Genomic DNA, 17863 nt, shown 5'->3' with positions numbered 1-17863 from the left:
GACCTGTTTCGGGATTTATCTCCAAAATTGCCCATTCTCGAGAAAATGAATTTATTCCAACATAAACGTCAGAGAAGCACGAGTAGTACGTTTTGCAACCGCTCTTCAGATTTTTCCTGATATAGTTAATTGCATAAACTTTTTAATTACAAAAGTTAGTCTAAAGTGTAGTATAAACTATTGTTTTGTATTTACAATATATTTTTAGTGAGATTTGGTATTATTTGTCTGCAAAATTTGGTGAATATTACAAAATCTAAAGTGGTTCAGTCGCCATTATGGTAATATCAACAACAGACATGCGTGAAATCAAAGGTGCCATAATAAGTATTTTTAATGATAAATACTTGCAAGAAATCGCTGAAAAAGTAGCTGGAATTGTAGCGAGCAAGCTGAAGGAAAGGCTTAATCAGCAGTCGGCTGCAATTGAGGCCCTCAAATCCCAAGTAAACACATTGGTTAAAGAAAACAAACGACTCCTGAAAATGTCTGACGACCATGAACAAACATCGAGAAATCAAAACATCAGAATATTCGGTCTAAAAAATAATGAAAATGAAGAAAACCTTGAAACAATAGGTTTAAGCCTGTTTAAAAATAAATTGAAAATAAATGTGGAAAAAGTGACCTATTAAAATGCCATTGTATACCTAATAAAAACGAAAATGATAACAATTTGCCAAGCGGAATTTTAGTCAGGTTTACGACGTGCAAAGTGAGAGAGTCGATTTTGAGAAACCGAAAAAATCTCAAAAATTCGGGAGTGCAAATCAAAGAAGATTTGACAAAAGTACGTCTTAGTTTGTTTAGAAAGGCCATACAGCTTTTCTCAAAAAATAGCGTGGGTGGTTAACGGCAATGTTTTCGTGAAAAATAAAAATAACAAAGTGTTCCGCATTCACAGTGAGCCCGAATTGGAAAAAATTTATCATGGAAACTAACCACTATGCCATGAATTAATAAAACACCGAAGTATGGTATGGATTAAAGTGATTTACATCTCTTCTTTGCTGAAGATAACCTTGTATGCTGTGATTTATGTTGATTGTTTGTGTAGATAAGTGATATTTGTCTATAATAATACAATGTTTAATAATAAAATTATTACATTGTTACACTAGGTACCTTTCTAACATATTATAAAAAGTGGCTCTTTTCTATACTGTTTGTATATTCATGTCTTTATTTTTTATTTTTTTTTTCTTCCAAATCGATATAAAAAAATATCAAAACTTTTCATTAACTAATATTAATAGCCTTGTAGCAAACTTACAACATTATAATAATATAATAATGGGTAGGTTTATCCTTCCATCTTATTCAAAAGGTCGAAAACATTATCGTAAAATGCAAGTATAAAAAAGGGATACATAAATATTTAAAAAAACATATAGATATAGGATATATGTACATGTATACGCATACTTATTTTGTAAAATTATAAACAATAACACAAAAAAAAAACTCTTTAAAAAATGTTATTATCTATTAGCAGATTTTCTTTTTGTATATATTTTTTTCTTTCTTGACTTCCGGGACATTAGTAACTACTTAGATAAAGTTAAATGGGCGGGTTGTGAGATAAAATTGAAAAATTATGAATTATTTAGTTAAGGCAATTTTTTTAGTTAATGAAACTTTTTTAAATAATCTTTTGGGCAAAACTGAACTGTGTAATCTGGGAAGAGGTAACTTGACCTACATTGGTGCGGGGAGAGGAGCTATTATGGGATATGGCTAATTATTTGGGCACTCGACAGTCGGAAAATAATGATGGCGATTTTTTAATAAGCAATTTAAGTAATTTTTCAATAGGCCATTTAAATGTACGATCTTTAAATACTGGTTTTGACGAGTTTACAAACTATATGATGGAATTGGATATTGACATATTGGGGTTGACTGAGACATGGCTAAACTCCGACATGCCAAGTTTCACCTACAGACTTCCGGGATATAGATTTGTAAGAAAGGACAGATTAGCAAGAGGGGGTGGCGTCGCACTTTATATTAAAAATAATATAAAATTTTCTTTGATTAATTTAAACTTTCCCTTTTTTAAACAAATTGCCATAGAATTCACTGTAAAAAATATAAACTATATACTTATTGATATTTACAGGCCACCTTCTGTAAGCGAATCTGATTTTCTAGACCAGTTTGAGGATTTACTGGGTTATGTAACCGTTGCCTATAAGAACATTATTATTGTCGGCGATTTAAATATCAACTTTTTAAGTAATACAACATACCCAAACAGACTAAAAAACTTGTTACAAACTTTACAATTTAATCAACATATTAAAGAGCCCACGAGGTTTAATTTTACAAATAACACATCTAGTTTAATCGATATCATTATTACTAGTCAAAACATACAATGTATAAAATCAGGATCATTGGCAATATCTCAATGTGTGACGGATTATAACCTGTTCTACATTTGAATCTGCCTAAAATAACCTGCCACAAAAAACTGTAACGTACAGAGACTAAAATAACATCATTTATGATTTATTAATGGAAGAAGGAAGAATGCTGGATTGGCAGCAGCTTTTCGTGACTAATAGTATTGACGAAAAAGTTCAGATTTTCACGTCTAACATAAATAAAATTTTAAATAAGCATGCTCCAGTGAAAACCAAGAAAATTTCCGAAAAACCTTATTTGCCATGGATAACTACCAACATAAAGCAGTTGATTAGGCTTAGAGATAAAGCACATAAAAAATATATGAGTACAAAAACGGAAGGGTCTTTATAATACTACAGACAATTTAGGAATTTTACCAAACATGCTGTAATACGGGAAAAATCACATTTTTTAATACATTTGGGCAGGGTAAAGGGAAGGAATTTTGGAAAACAGCAAAAAAACTCAATCTTACTTATAACGAAAATCAATCATATATACCAGATAATCTTAATAATGCGACAAATATACACAACTTTTTTTTCAGAAATCGATAACAAAAACAACACAGTTTCTACAGATTTTATAGAATTTTATAAATGCAACAGACTTACAGACAACACTGACGGGTTTAATTTTACACTATTGGACAGGGAAAATTTAAATAAAATCGTCTCCAAAATATCGTCTAATGCAGCTGGTGAAGATGGGTTAACAATAAAAGGTATAAAATTATGCTACTCTTTTGCGCAGATGCATTACCGAATATAATTAATTCGTGCATTTTGAATTCATTCTATCCATCGGGCTGGAAAAAAACTATTATTAAACCATTACCTAAAATACCTGAACCAAAGGAGCTGAAAGATCTGAGACCAATAAGTATACTTCCTGTCTTATCTAAAATTTTTGAAAAGCACTTATATAATCAAATTGAGTCATTTGTAGAAATTAACAAAATAATACCTGATTGTCAGTCAGGTTTCCGGAAAAATCTTAGTACCACTACAACACTAGTCAGCATTTTGAATGACATCCGAGAAAATGAAGAACAACAAAATAGTACTTGTATGGCCCTTTTGGATTTCAGTAAAGCATTTGATACTATTGGTCACGAGATGCTGTTGGCCAAACTTCATTACTTTGGCTTTTCTAACAGTGCAGTCAATCTCATGCAAAACCTACTGACGAATAGATTTAGTTGTGTCCTTGTTAAAAAAGTCTCGAGTGTTGACAAGTCAGAATTTAAATTAGTTAAAAATGGCGTCCCACAAGGTTCGGTAATTTCACCTCTGTTATTTTCCAGTTATGTTGCTGACATGAAAAACTGCATTAAATTCTGCAAATTTAAGCAGTTTGCTGATGACTCCCAGTTAAAAATACCTATAAATAAACACACTATAATAGACACTCAAAATAAATTAACTGCGGACCTTAAATGTATATCCTCCCATGCAGAAAATCACAATTTACAATTAAATGCATCCAAATCGCAAATAATAATTTGAAATAAAAATAAAAATGCCAGAGAACTTATCGAAAATATATTAAAAATTAACATTAATAACAACCCAATCCCTATCGTAAAACATGTAAAAAATTTGGGCGTTATCTTTGATAATGAACTCTCTTTCCAAAAACATGTAAAGAACAAGTTAACTGCAGGATATCTCAAATTAAAAAATTTATATAAAATAAAAAATACTTAACATCTATACAAAAATATTATCTTTGCAAGACTCTTGTCTTGTCCCTGTTTGATTATGGTGACGTAATTTATGGCCACTCTATATCTTGGTTACTTAAAATGTCAATCCAAAATAGTTTTCATATAGAATTCCGTATAATCGCCATACAGTGTGTCAATTTTAAAACTTACAATGGTTATATCTCACGAACAAAAGCTGAAAACGAAAAATGCTTGAAACCGTTTCTAGGATAGTAAGGGGGAACCAAAATGACATGAAAAAGAACTCACCCCCATCAACCCCCTAGGCCCCACCCCCCACAATCAAAAAAGTTTAAATTACAAACCCCTACTTGTGATACATCATTGAAAAGGCTATAAAAATGCTATCCAATGGTGTAAATAATAATTATACAGGGTGAAGCAATAATTGTGAAACTTTGGCTTAAATGAAAAATTTAATGAGGTTTTGTTGAACTACAAATTTGATAAAAATGTCAATTAAGTAAATGTTCAAAGTGGGTTCCGTTGTTTTATAAACAATAATACAGTCTATTTTCAAATTCGGCACGAAATTTGACAAATGTTTTTCTAGTAATAGGGCGACATGCTTGAGTAATTATTTCTCGCAATTTCCCAAGTGACGCAAGTTAAGTTTTATAAACAACTGATTTAAGGTAAAAATGGCAAATTAAGTTTTAATTAACAAAAAAAGTACGAGCGGATACTTACCATTTAAAATAATAGTCCGGGAGATAGCATTACAAATACAAAAGTCATAGTAAGCCAGCTGATATTAACACCCTGTATAATTATTATTTATACCATTGGATAGTACTTTTTATAGTAGGATAGTATATTACTTTTTTCTATGGGGTTACCCTAAATCAGTTGTTTATAAAACTCAACTTGCTTCACTTGGGGAATTGCAAGAAAGAATTACTCAAGCATGTCGCCCTATTACTAGAACATTTGCTAAATTTCGTGCTGAATTTGAAAATAGGCTCTATTATTGTTTACCAAACAACGGAATTCACATTAAGTATTTACTTAATTGACATTTTTAATAAATTTGTAATTCAACAAAACCTTATTAAATTTTTCATTTAGGCCAAAGTTTCACAATTATTGCTTCACCCTGTATAATTATTATTTATACCATTGTATAGCATTTTTATAGCCTTTTCAATGATGTATCACAAGTAGGGGTTTGCAATTTAAACTTTTTTGGTTGTGATGGGTGGGGCCTAGGGCGTTGATGGGGGTGAGTTCTCTTTCATGTCATTTTAGTTCCCCTTACTATCCTAGAAACGATTTCAAGCATTTTTGGATATCAGCTTTTGTTCGTGAGATATAGCCATTGTAAGTTTTAAAATTGATACACTGTATAACTCCTTACCTTAATCAACATAACATCCTCAAAATGGTTTATCGAAGAAGCCAACATATGTATAATTTTATATACAAAACAAAAGTTTTCAGTGTATTATTGTTAGATATACAAAATTGTTAAGACTGGGAAACCTCCATATTTAAAAGAAAAATTTTCAGCTTTGTCTAGAATACATACTACACGGAACACTGGAACATTTCTTCTTCCGCGTCACAGAACTGCGGCTTTCCAAAAATCATTTTCTTATCTAGCTGTCAAAATGTGGAACGGGCTGCCAACAAGAACAAAAAACTTGTCTCTGGTGAATTTTAGAAAGTACACAAAAAACATGTTATTACAAGAACAACTTAACTAAATTAAATCATTAACTATTTTTTTTACCATCTATCCGGCTGTCGAGAATCTGCACACTGTCCGGCTTCTCGTCCTTGGCACTCTTTCGTTGGGTTTAGTAAGTTATATAAATATTATCTTATTTGATTTGTTAATGCCCTTCTCCTTCAACACAGTTCAGTTTTGGTTTAGTTTATTAATTTTTTCTTTTGTCACTACAAAATGAGCTTCTACTGTTACCCTATTAATACGTACATTTAATATTAAATATTACTTCTCATTTGGGTCTTTTCGCAAAGGTCTACCTTTGTGGTGGACTTCTTGTAATCGGTTTTATAATCGTGAGAAGATCATTTTTTGTCTAAAACTGTTATTTATTTTGTGTTGTAGTATATTGTAATATTCTGTTTTTGACAAAATAAACTTTTTGTATTTGTATTTGTATTTGTATTTGTATTTGTATTTGTATTTGTATTTGTATTTGTATTTGTATTTGTATTTGTATTTGTATTTGTATTTGTATTTGTATTTGTATTTGTATTTGTATTTGTATTTGTATTTGTATTTGTATTTGTATTTGTATTTGTATTTGTATTTGTATTTGTATTTGTATTTGTATTTGTATTTGTATTTGTATTTGTATTTGTATTTGTATTTGTATTTGTATTTGTATTTGTATTTGTATTTGTATTTGTATTTGTATTTGTATTTGTATTTGTATTTGTATTTGTATTGGTATTTGTATTTGTATTTGTATTTGTATTTGTATTTGTATTTGTATTTGTATTTGTATTTGTATTTGTATTTGTATTTGTATTTGTATTTGTATTTGTATTTGTATTTGTATTTGTATTTGTATTTGTATTTGTATTTGTATTTGTATTTGTATTTGTATTTGTATTTGTATTTGTATTTGTATTTGTATTTGTATTTGTATTTGTATAAACGTCCTCACTGTAGATGAAGTGAATATGCCCTTGTTTTATAATTAATTTTATTACTTTAAATTTGTTTACTTATCTTCTTTTTCTAAAGGTGCCGACGACCACATCGACCCAACTTATTCTATTCACAGGAGCTCGGAATAGATCAGTTGAAGTTTCCATTTCCTAAGGACGCTAATCAATTTCTAATCCATCCCCTAAGGACACTAAAGAGGTAACATCTAAGAATTATTCTGCATAAATTGATACTTAAAGACAAGTCGTAGAGAATCATACAGATATAATATGTTCTCCACGCTAACGGTGTATCGTTTAATAGTTTTATATAATATGGGTGTTCTTACCAATGGTCATAATTTTTGTCTTCTTCTTCCCTAATAATATTTTCAGAGTATGAAATAGTGCTAGTGACAGTGACCAAACCTTTCGGATTACTTTTCAGACTGTGAAGATCTTGGACAGTTCATTTTCGAATCGCATTGTTACTTTTTGTTGGAAACATAAGTTTGAGATTAGTCTTCTATCCTTACCATCGAATCCTGATATTTTGGGAAATCAATTAGTTTACCATAGTACTTTGTCAAATATCAGCTCCCTGAACTAGAACTTGCCAACTGAAAAGTGCTTCCCTTGTTTCGAGTCCTGCTCTGACTCTCAATGAAACTTCACTTACGTGTTCTTTTAATTTAGTGTATGCGCATAAGTGAATGATAGTAAGGCATACTTTAAACACCTACATGGCTCATCAAAATAATGAATCTATGTTCTTCACATTTCATACTGTTGACTTATATTACTTAGCTTTTACTGATTGACTGAGCTTAGTGATTTGGTGTCCTCTAATATCTATAAAATTTCACCATGCACTTGATCAGGTCCTGGTGATTGTCAGTCTTTAAAGCTCTTAATTGTCATTGTTTGTCTATTTCACTCGGTCATCGTGCTTCACCTTTGAATAATTCTTGAATGAATTCTTTCCGTGTTTTTTTTCTCTCTATAATTGCTGTCAAAATCTGGATTCCTATGCTGGTATTGGGTTGTTTTCTGCTATTCTGTACCTCTTTAATCTTTTGTGGATATGGAAATCGTCATGTTTGCGTTGCAATATTTCAATTTGCATATATTTCTCCGTCAGCCTCTTTTGCTCTTGACAATTTTACTTTTTAATTTCCTTCGCTCTTCCACCATTTTATCGGTCGTCCACTTTTGCTATGTATTGATGTGATCTTTATTATTGATATGAGATAATATTTTTATATGTCATTTAATTTAATCAATACATGAATAATAATCTAATTAATTTACCAGATCACATATCAATGTGTTTTCAATCTCAGGGCTTTTTATAAAATTAAGTACTTACATACGTGGCTTCTAAGTATTTCTTAATGGTTCCTAATCGGGATAGGAAAGAAAAGAGTAAAATAATAACACATATGGGTTACAATTGTAATCAAAATATTGTTTATTTTATTTAAATGGCAATCACTGCTTAATATTTGCTATATCTTATTATTCTTAAACATAACATTTACACATGGGAATCTTATTTCCTTTTGGTTTCCAATTGAAAGTTTTTATTAACATTTAACTATTATGATTTATTAGCAACAATTCTATTTAAGTTTGATGAAGCTTTTCTGATATTATTGATTATGTTTCTTTAATTTTAAATGTGGTATTTAATACGAAAAACCCATACATTCATGTCCAAACAAATGAGACTGACCTTTTTCTGGTGAACTGAGAATGTCTTCACACAAGACCCGTTTCCTGCTATCCTTGGCTGCAATCAAAACCTCGTCCTGGCTTCCAGTAATGTTCTCCTCTGAAACTAGCTCGTATAGCTCTCGCTTCCTGCTTCTGTCGTGATGCTGTGTTCTACCTTTTTCGAAACTGCAATCAGCTACCGGGAACTCTTGGCTCAAAGAGGTTCTTTTACTCTCAACCTGGCCTACCTCTCGTTCCACGATAGATACTCCACACTCACGGAACTACACCGGCTTTCTCACTCTCCGTACACTACCATCTACTACTGGACTTCACTTCTCGACAGCTCAAAACATTCAGATCTCTATTTGTCATTCATTCCCCTACTTTCTAAATATCCCTTCCAGATTCACAAATCAAACTTCCACCACCAACTCTCATTCGCAGTATTCCTCAAAACCAATTTTTAAACTTTCTAAATATGCTTAATGGATTTCAAAAGAAAAATAGTTAATTCCCATTCTAAAATTACTTTCTACTAATTACAAAATTTTAATGACCTATTCTCTATTTCTACTAAGTCTTATTTAGCATCGGCTAATGATCGAACCTTCCGCGAACAACGATTATGACCTATTATCGATTTCACTTGAGTCTTATTTAATCACTTCTTAAAATTAAATATAACAATTTGTTGTATACAGGTTGTTCTAAATTTATATGCCCGTGGTTGAGAAAATTGAAAATATTTTATATTAAATTGAATTTTGTTTATAATTATCAAATTTTAATTTTCATATCAAATAGAAATATAACAAATCCCCGCCTTGTATTCGATAAAATTTATCTGCATTTTTAAATAAATTTTCTCGAGGCAAAACCAACTCCCTGTATATTTCTTTACTTTAATCTACGTCTTATACCCTAACTTACTATCTACTTCATGTAATTCTGTCTTTTATTCGTGATATTTGTATACATCGTGAATATTATAAATTCCTCGGATCTTTTCCGAGTTCCTGTGCCTCAACTCATAACTATTTATCCCATTTTCATTATTCACGATGTACGGGCCTTCGAAAACAGGCATCAACTTTGCGCAAATGCCACCAGGAAGATTTGATACTCGTAATGCCCTCACGAGTACTTTTTCACCCTTTTGGAAAGTCACTGGTCTTCTTTTTCTATTTTGTTCCTGTCTTTGGATATATTTTTCGTTGCTTCGCCGTAATCTTCTCTGTACGGTTTCAATCACCTGTTGATATTCTTTTGGATCTTGGTCTTCCCATGGCCTTATCGGCAGTACACCCTTCATGATGTATTCTGGGGTCTCTTTTGTTACTGTGCTCGGAATTGTATTTAGATACCTTTCTATTTCCGCCATTTTCCTGTCCCAGTGGCGATGTTGACCATCTGTTGCAATGCGAAGAAATTTCGTCACTTCCTGTATGAATCGTTCCGAAGGATTACTCTGTGGATGCCTGATGCTGACAAAATTTGTCTCTATTCCTCGTTCTCGAAGTTGTCCCTTGAAACGATCATTTCGGAAATACGTTGCATTGTCCAGTAGAATCTTTTTTGGTGTTCCTACTATGGCTATAAAATTGTCGATTTTTCTTAATATTTCTTCCCCCTTTGTGGTGCGGCAACTATATAATTTTACGTATTTTGAAAACACATCCACCATTACCAGAATATGTTTGTTCCTTTTAGTGGTCATAATTAGATCGCTTAACATATCTATTGCTACAATGTCTAGTTTGTTTCGGGCTTCAATATTTTTGGCAACATTTTCGTTTTTGAAATTCCGACTCTTATACTTTTGACATACATCGCACTTCTGGGTAATTTCCTTTGCAATGCGGTAATCCTGTCGGCTGATGTAATTTTCCCTAAAAACGAGCCAAACTTTTCTGCTACCGATATGCGCATTGTCCTCATGTAATTTCTTTATTATCTTTTCGGCCAATGTCTGTGTCACTAAATATAGTTCCTTTCCATCTATTCTCTTAAAATATATGTTATTTTCTACTTCCGCTCTTCTTTTTTCTCTTTCCTCTAGGTCTTCCTGGTTTGTCCTTATCTCATTTAACGAATATATCCCTTCTTCTTGTATTAATCTATTTAGTCCCACCTGTAGAGTAATTGTTTCCTTTTTTCCGGTGTCCTCATCCCGTGTTAGAGCGTCGGCTATTATGTTGTCTTTCCCTTTTATATATCGGAACTCAAAATCATACTCCTGTAATAATAGAATGCCTCTATGTATTCTATTATTTACTAATCTATTCTTCATGATATGTACTAACGCTGCATGGTCTGTTTCGATTGTGAATTTTGCTCCCAATAAGTAAAACCTCAATTTGTTTACGCAGTATAGTACACTGGCAAACTCCAATTCTGTAACACTATATTTTCTCTCATGTTTTTTAGTCACTCGAGATATAAAACATATCGGCACTTCTTGGTCGTTTTGTATTTGAGACAGAACTCCTGCAAATTTTTGTATGGACGCATCAGTTCGGAGTATAAAAGGTAAATTGTAAATAGGGTGGTATATTTTCGTTCCTTTTGCGAATTCTCGTTTTAATGTTTCGAAAGCTTCCTCCTGTTCTTCTTTCCAATTCCATTTTATTCCTTTTTTAAGCAATTTTATCAGAGGGATTTCCTTTTGGCTCAAATCGGGAATCAGCTTTTTAAAATAATTAATCGTGCCAAGAAAACCTCTCAATGTTTTCAAATTCGTTGGTCTTGGGTATTCATCTATGAGCTTGACTCTGTCTTCGGCTAATCTTACTGTTTTGGTGTCCAATTGAAAACCCAAATAAATGACTTCTTTTTGAAAAAATTGACATTTTTCAATGTTTAATTTCAATCCCGCTGTGTCCAATTCTTCCAGAATTATTTCTATGTGTTCCAGATGACTCTGAGTATCTTGTGAAAAAATTAATAAATCATCGATATAATGAACTATGAAATCTTCATGGCGATTCAAAATGGTATGTAGAGCTCGGACGAGTGCAGCACAAGCACTCTGCAATCCAAATGGCACTACCTTAAACCGGTAGACAATACCATCAATAGAAAAAGCGGTGTAGTTTCTACACTTTTCAGCTAACGGTATCAACCAAAAACTGTGTTTTAAGTCAATTTTCGAAAATATGTGTGACCCGGTGATTCTTCCAAAAATGGCCTCGATGTTTAGAGGTGATTCATATTGTGATACAGTGTGCTGGTTGATATTCCTGGCATCTAAACATAATCTCAATTCTCCATTGCTTTTCTTTACTATCACAATCGGGTTAACATACGGTGAATCACATCTTTCGATGATTTGATCTTCCAACATTTTATTTATTTCTTCTTTCACCTCTTGTCGATACTTGTATGGAATCGGGTAAGTCTTTGATCGAAAATTTCCCAAGTTTTTCACCTCAAATGAATGTTCGTACTTTTTAGCCACTCTGTTTTCCTCATTGATCAAATTTTCGTAGTTTCTTAACATCAACCGCAATTCTTTTTCTTTCCCTTCTCCACATATTAATTTTCTGTCTTCTTTCTCAGATTCTTCACACATGTTTACCGTGCATTCTGCATCCTCGTTTGCATATACTTCCTCTTCAAATACCACTGTTTCAATCATATTCTTTTCACTTTCATTTTTTAGCTTTATTTCTTCTTCTCCTGAGCTCGTCTCTTCTTTTGAGGAATCCCAGGTTTCCTTTGTTTCTGATACTCTCAAATTTTCTTCTTCTGGGCTCAACTCTTCTTTTGAGGAGCCACAGGTTTCATTTTCTTTTATCTTTTTCTGACCTTTTCTCCTTTTTTTTCTTTGTCCTTGCTTCGCTGCCAAATTCATTTCCACTGTTTGTTCTTTACTTGATTCGTCCGTATTTTGTTTCTCATGTTCCTTGTCCTGTTCTTTTTCTTTTTCTTCTGTTAGTTTCATCGTATTATTTTTAAAATCTATCACTACATGTTTTTCTGCCAATTCGTCAACTCCTACTATCATGTCATGTGACATGTTTGGCATTATTACACATTGTAGTGCATACATATTCTTACCCAGTCGTACCATTACTCGTATGCCTTCATTTATAGTTGCCAATGTCCGTTTGTTTGCGCCCACTAAATTTACCCTAGGTATTTTGTAAATTAAATTTGTTAAGTTAACTTCTTCTATTAGTTTTCTGTTGACCAATGTTATTTCAGATCCAGTGTCTATCATAATTTTAATTGGTTTCTCGTTGATAAATCCATCCACAAATTTTAAATTAACTCCATTTTTCTTTTCGTTGTTTCCTGCCAATTTAATAAACTCCTTGGGGTGACAAAAGATTCCTGTTTGATTTTTGGTTTTTAGTGAGCGCCGTCGTGAAAAGACGCCGGTTGCTCATCGTTGTTTATATTTTCGTCATAATGTCTCTCTCCGTCATATTCATCTGTCTGGGTATTATTTACTTCTCTTCTATTTTCTCTAGGTCTGTCGGATCTGTTTCGGTTTTCTCGATATCCCTGTTCATTTTGTCTACCATTATTTCTGTTTTCTTGATTTGAGCGTGTGGTGTTTGTATTCTGGTATTCTCGATTTCTGTCCTCATTCCATTGCCTATTTCTTTGTTCATAATTTCCTCTTCCGTTGTCTCTATTTTCGTTTTCCCTTCTGGGATTAAAATCTCGTCTTGTATAGTCCCTCCTATTTTGATTTCTATCTCTGTAATCTTGTGTTTCTCGGGGCCTGTAATCTTCTCGCGACCTTCTTGATTTTCTTTCTCTTAGACGTGATTCTCTTATTTGTAGGAATTGGCATAAACTATCTATGTCTTTGTAATTTTGCAATGTGATATGGTTTTCCAGCGTTTCCTCGAAATGTCTTGCAATCAGTTCGACTAATTGTTCCGATGAGTAATTATATTGTAAATGTTTTGCATTATTGTAAATTTGCAAAGCATATGTCCTTTCTGATACACCCATCCTATCATTGTATTTCCCATTTTGCAATTCCTTGTTAATTTCCAATTGTTGGACCTTTCCCCAGAAATAATTCAAAAATTTTTGTTCAAATTGTTGCCAATTTCCGAATTCTTCTTCTTTGCTATCGAACCATAGGCTTGCTTCATATTTGAGATGGTTTCTGATAGTTTCTTTTGCTGTTTCGAAATTTCCGATGTGTTGTATTTTCTTTTTCAGGCTATTTATGAACGGCACTGGGTGTAATCTTCTTACATCCCCGCCAAACCTTATCTTCACGTCATCTGTGCTATGTATAACCATTTCTCTTCTTTCTCCGACATTTTGTTGAGTATTGATTTCCGCAATCTTTCTTTCCACTTCTTCTCTGTCTGCTTGAATAGCGTTTTTAAACTTGTTTTCCAAATTTTCTATTTCCTTTTTCTGGCAATTCGTTACCTCCTTTATTTTGATTTTGATTTCTTTAATCTCTAACTCCTGTTTCTCGCTCTTTTCTGCAATCTCTTCTATTTTTTTAACCATTTCCTTCTTAATACTCTCTATATTTCTGTTGTTTTCTTCTATGGCTTGTTTTGTTTCCTGTTGATTGTCATCCATTTTTTGCTGTGTTTCATCCATTTTTTGATCCACTTTATCCATTTTCTTTGATGTTTCTTCCATGGCTTGTTTCGTTTCACGTTGATTTTCATCCATTTTTTGTTGTGTTTCTCTTTGATTGTCATCCAGTTTTTGTGACTGGAGTTGCATCAGTTGTAATAGTTTATCTATTCCTGATAATTCCTGATTTTCTGATGCCATGATTGTCGTGTCTAAAATATCTTCTTGGTCTGAATGTTCTTTTTGTTTTTTGTTGTCTTTGCTTTGGCTTCTTGTCACAGACATTTGTTTTCAAGGAGTACTGTCCCCGCCAAATATGAAATTTTACTAGTATGTTACCAAGATGACTTTTTCTCACCCAAATATTATAAATTGTCAATAAATATATCAAATGTAAATATCGTAAAATAAAATATTAAATCAGTTATGTAAAATTTGTACCTAAAGAGATCTAAAATTTTATGTTATCAAATGTAAGTATCTCACTTTTTACCACAGGCATATAAATTTTCAAATACCGGCTTTACTCTTTCTATCCTTCAAATTTGCCACTAGAGATACTTTTCCATGCTTTCCACGTTGGACGACAGTTGATGTGATCTTTATTATTGATATGAGATAATATTTTTATATGTCATTTAATTTAATCAATACATGAATAATAATCTAATTAATTTACCAGATCACATATCAATGTGTTTTCAATCTCAGGGCTTTTTATAAAATTAAGTACTTACATACGTGGCTTCTAAGTATTTTTTAATGGTTCCTAATCGGGATAGGAAAGAAAAGAGTAAAATAATAACACATATGGGTTACAATTGTAATCAAAATATTGTTTATTTTATTTAAATGGCAATCACTGCTTAATATTTGCTATATCTTATTATTCTTAAACATAACAGTAATTGTACTGCAACAGTTCGGCGTATTTTCCCGTGTTAAATCCCATAAGAAATCGCTAAGGTCCATTCTGGTCATTTTTGACGCGTATAGTGGTGGAGGCGCCAAGACTCGTCCGATCTTGACGTGTGAGGTATCGAAGGAAAGTGGGGAGGGTAAGGAATAAGTTAACACAAAAAACAAAGAGAACGGCAGAGCCAAAACGGTACTATAGCATATCTCCGTTGTTATCGGTCCGATCATGACGTGTGAGGTATCGTAGGAAAGTGGAGGGGCTAAGGAATAAGCTAATACAAAAAACAAAGAAGACGACCAAAACGGCACTACAGCATATCTCCGTTGTTATTGATCAGCTCGTGATGTATGAGGTATCGTAGGAAAGTGGAGGGGGTAAGGAATAAGCTAATACAAAAACAAAGAGGACAGCCAAAACGGCACTACAGCATATCTCCGCTGTTATTGATCAGATCATAATGTGTGAGGTATCGTAGGTAAAGGAAGGAATAGCGAATATGTTGAGAAAACAATCATCGCGACATTGACAAAAGGAGTATTGAATCATGGAAATTACAATGGCTGCATTATCAGAGGAACATTTGGAATGTAGCGTCTAAACGACTTACCATATAAGACACAATAGAATCATTAGGACATTATATCCAAACCACCGAACATACATGACATGCTCTCACTTTCATCTTCCGTTCTTTATCTTTGCCCAAACCATCTAGCATCTATAAGACATCATAAAAGACTCTCTCTCTCTCTCTCTCTCTCTCTCTCTCTCTCTCTCTCTCTCTCTCTCTCTCTCTCTCTCTCTCTCTCTCTCTCTCTCTCTCTCTCTCTCTCTCTCTCTCTCTCTCTCTCTCTCTCTCTCTCTCTCTCTCTCTCTCTCTCGAAACAATTAATAAAAGATACAGGTGTCGATAAAAACAACATAGCAGCGTGGGAGGTAATACTAGAAATAGAATACGACGAACGTATACCATTCTTATGACCAAAGCAACAATCATCATCAATATAATCTTCTATAATCTTCTATACATGAATCTCCCTCCATTCATACACCTGGTCATTACAAAGAATATAATAACATTCTTAAGATCAAACCAACAAACATCCACCGTCTTCTATTATTGAATACTACTATACATGAATCTCCCTCCATTCATACACCTGGTCATTACAAAGAACATATAACATTCTTAAGATCAGACCGACAAACATACACAATATAATATTCTCTGATTGGATCTACATGAATCTTCCTCCAATCATACACTTGCTATTTACAAAGATTGTAAGTTGCATACTTTATTTCATATACGGCAAGTAGGGTAATATTATGTAGGTTGGTATTATACTTCTCACATAAAAAATGGGATTATCTGTTTTATTAGAAAAATCGTTTAACAATATAGCATAGCACAAACAATTGTTTATAGATATGAGTTATACGTCGACATAGAAAAGGTATTTAATATAGTGAAAATAAGTTGTATTATTGAAATAGAAAAATACATGTACTGTATTTTACCTACGACCATAAACAAATTTAGACTACATAGACTGAAAAAATGTTAGCAAGGACAGTCAAGCAGTAAGTAATGGTTAATATGTAAACGTTAATAAAATAATGTTAGTATCTAAGCGATGAAATGTGTGTAAAGCGATTTATAAAAATAATGTAAGCATGCAATGAATGAAAGGTAGCCAATTCGGTCGAACATAAATTTGTTGAAAAAACAAAAATATATTCTTAACAGCGATCACCAACGTGAAGGTACGACTACATCGACCGCCAGGTTAGTAGGGGTAATGGTTAGTAGGAATGATTTTTACATTATATGATAATATATTTAATAATAGTGATATACTTAACTTACTAAGATCAGCTCTTTACTTGGTTTAGTAGACATCTTTTTATTGATCTGTTGGACATCTTTTATGTATTCTTATTAATGTTAAAACACCGATACTTTGGTATCAATTCATTCGTTACTAAGTTCTATAGTATTCAAAAATGAATTATTAGGGGAAAATAACTGTAGGTTATCTAATCTTAAAACTAGGGATTTTTTCGACTCCTGTATTTTGATAGGATATCGAAGACTTAAAACTAAATCGGGGAAAGAAGACCATTAAGTTATCGATTGTTTTAACTTGGAGGCTACACGAGCAACGGCTCTGGAATTAACCAGAACGGCTCATTAATTTGCCAGTGGTCCATATCAGATATCTTTTTTTTTGGTCATAACTAAACATCTTTTTAGGGGCATACTTAATTATACTAAATTTAGAGATAATATATACAAAAGTATGAGTTACTAGAATCATCATATGATATAAAAACAATGAGTGTGGGAAAGGTTGAGGAATGTAGTAAAAAGGGCCTGTTCCAGATATCATTATGTTAGTTGTAATAAATAAAGTTATAAAAAATTACAATATTCAATCATATAAATAATCTTAGTGACGTAAAAACGATTAGTGATAGGGTGATAAGAGGAATATAATACAAAAAATTGTACATTTGTAATAAATAAAGTTTTAAGACCAACTTCAATCAGCATCCATCTTAAAGTCAATAAAATCATCAATGATAAATGTTAAAATAAGTTTACTCAAATCTTTGTGTTAAATCTAATCAACATCCATCTCAAGAGTATCAATTAAATAGTGCCCAAAGGGAAGCGTATCATAAGAACCCTGAATGTGATGTCTTTTATCATCATTGGGGCTTAGCGCAATCTTACTTTGAGTTATAGAATAAACTTTGTGTTTATCAGAGCGTATAAGATTTTGTGAGGTGACCTTTGCTGTAAAGGTATCTGAACATTCTACGTAGTCCTCAAAAGTAATTTTAGTATTTACTACAGATTTCTTTACCCCCTTCGCCTTCTTTGTCACACCATA

This window comes from Diabrotica virgifera, chromosome 7 (assembly GCF_917563875.1).
Source record: "Diabrotica virgifera virgifera chromosome 7, PGI_DIABVI_V3a".
NCBI lineage: Eukaryota > Metazoa > Arthropoda > Insecta > Coleoptera > Chrysomelidae > Diabrotica > Diabrotica virgifera.
The sequence above is the reverse complement of the archived record's forward strand: the minus strand, read 5'-3'. Positions refer to the sequence as shown.